General features: G+C 75.4%; 1 non-coding gene across 1 annotated transcript; it reads left to right on the forward strand.

Moving 5' to 3' along the window:
• Positions 1–1,922: 1,922 nt before the first annotated feature.
• Positions 1,923–2,075, forward strand: LOC138922650 (5.8S ribosomal RNA). The gene has a single exon (XR_011435772.1). It is a non-coding gene; the product is annotated as a 5.8S ribosomal RNA (ribosomal RNA).
• Positions 2,076–2,500: the final 425 nt, after the last annotated feature.

The raw sequence follows: 2,500 nt of genomic DNA on the forward strand, positions 1-2,500 counted from the left end.
AACGAACGAGACTCTGGCATGCTAACTAGTTACGCGACCCCCGAGCGGTCGGCGTCCCCCAACTTCTTAGAGGGACAAGTGGCGTTCAGCCACCCGAGATTGAGCAATACAGGTCTGTGATGCCCTTAGATGTCCGGGGCTGCACGCGCGCTACACTGACTGGCTCAGCGTGTGCCTACCCTACGCCGGCAGGCGCGGGTAACCCGTTGAACCCCATTCGTGATGGGGATCGGGGATTGCAATTATTCCCCATGAACGAGGAATTCCCAGTAAGTGCGGGTCATAAGCTTGCGTTGATTAAGTCCCTGCCCTTTGTACACACCGCCCGTCGCTACTACCGATTGGATGGTTAGTGAGGCCCTCGGATCGGCCCCGCCGGGGTCGGCCCACGGCCCTGGCGGAGCGCTGAGAAGACGGTCGAACTTGACTATCTAGAGGAAGTAAAAGTCGTAACAAGGTTTCCGTAGGTGAACCTGCGGAAGGATCATTACCGGAGCGGCTCGCCGCCGGCGGCCGAGCCTTTTCACCCCCGCGCGGCGCGGGCGGGCCGGCGCGGTGCCGGCCCGCTGGTCGCGAGAGGTTCGAGAGAGGGAGGAGGGGGCGCGCGGGAGGCGCGGGCGCCCGGCCGGAGGCGCGGGAGGCGCGGGCGCGCCTCGGTCCCGGGTCGGCGGTGGTCCGGAGGGAGTGGGCTCGATGTCGGCGAGCCCACGAGCCCCTTCCGGCCTCCGTCCGCCCGGCGTTCCGAGGCCGCCGCGTCCTCCGCGCCGCCGCCCCCGGCGCGTCCGTCCCCGCGCCCTCCGGTCTCCCGGGAGGCGGGCCGGAGTTTGTCGCGCCGCGCCTCCGTCTCCGGCGCCGTCCGTCCCCCGCTCTCGCGGGCGGCGGCGCCCTCGGCGCGTCTCGGGAAGGGCGGCGTGGTGGCGCGAGCCCCCGCGGAGTCCCCGGGGTCAGGTCCCCCGGGGGCCTCGGAGCCTCGGCTCACGCGGGGTGCCCGCCGCCCGCCGCCTCCCGTCGCCCGCCCTGGGCCGTTCCCCGGCCGTCGGCGTCGTCGTCCGTCCGACGGTGCCTCCCGCGTCTCTGCCCGCCCTCGGCGCCCCGGGCGCCCGCGTCCGGCCGGCCACGTCCGCCCACCCCCCCTCGCCCTGCCCGCTCGCTCCCCGCTTCCCGCCGCAGCCCCTCGCCCTCCGTGGCGAGAGGGGCCTGGGACGCGGGTGCGGGGAGGGTCCCCGGGGGGAAAGTCGGGTCGGGTCTGGTGGCGTGCGTCGGACGCGAGGGGGCCCGCCCGGCGTCGAGGGGGCCGTGGGCGCAGTGGGGTCGTCGGTCGGCGGCGCCCGGCGGCGGGGGTTCGGTCACGGGCGGGCAGCGCCGAGGCCTGCGTCCGTCCCCGGGTGGCCGCGGGCGGCGCGGGCGGCGTCGAGGCGGTGGCCGCGCGGCACTACCCCGCTCCGCCTCGTCCGTTTCTTTGGCTTCCCCCCCATCCAGGTACCTAGCGCGTCCCGGCGCGGAGGTTTAAAGGACCCCTGGGGGGCCTCGCCCGTCCGCCTTGGGTCGGGGCGGTCGGGCCCGCGGGAGTCGGGAGGCCTGGCCCTTCTCCCCCAGACTCCGCCTCGCCGGGCCGGGGGGCGCCGCGCCGCCGTCGCGGCGGCCGTCGGGAGGGGGCGTCCCCGGCGGCCGTCGTGTCATCGCGTGCGCGTGCGCGCCCCGCGTCCTCGGGCGAGGCGGGAGCCCCCGGGCGCCTGTGGGGTGTCCGAGCACGGCCCCGCGGGGCCCGTGCCGGACGCCCCGTCGTCCAACCTTCCGACCTCACGGAGTCTGGTCTCGTTGTGTCTTCCTGGCCGGCCGGAGGCACCCTCCGGGGATGTGCCGTGCCAGGGGCGGGCTCTCCCCCCGCCCTGCGGGGGGGACCCCGCCGTTCAAACTCGTACGACTCTTAGCGGTGGATCACTCGGCTCGTGCGTCGATGAAGAACGCAGCTAGCTGCGAGAATTAATGTGAATTGCAGGACACATTGATCATCGACACTTCGAACGCACTTGCGGCCCCGGGTTCCTCCCGGGGCTACGCCTGTCTGAGCGTCGCTTGACGATCAATCGCCCCCGGGGTGGGTGTCGCCTGCCCCGGGGTGCGCGGCTGGGGGTCTCTCGCAGGGCCCGCCCCGGGCCCTCCGTCCCCCTAAGTGCAGACGCGGTGCCCCTCCTCCGCCCCGCGCGCCCGCCCCTCCTCCCACGCGCCCCGGCGCCCGGTCGTCGGAGGCGCGTGGGGGTCGGTGGCGGCGGCGCCGCGGGGTCCCGGGGTGGGGGCCGCCGCCCGCGAGTCGAGGGAGAGGCAGACGCGAGAGCTCGCGCCGAGGTGCCCGTGGCCGCCACGGTGCCTTCGGGGGCTCCCTCGCGCCGCACGCGGCCTCGGGGTGGCCGGGGCGGGGACGAGACGGGTCCCGCGGCGCGCGGTCGGGGCCGCCGTGTTCGGGGGGCCCGCGTCCGGGCCGCCTGTCCGGTCGCCGCTC

Source organism: Equus caballus, unplaced genomic scaffold (assembly GCF_041296265.1).
Source record: "Equus caballus isolate H_3958 breed thoroughbred unplaced genomic scaffold, TB-T2T unassigned-0002069, whole genome shotgun sequence".
Classification (NCBI taxonomy): domain Eukaryota; kingdom Metazoa; phylum Chordata; class Mammalia; order Perissodactyla; family Equidae; genus Equus; species Equus caballus.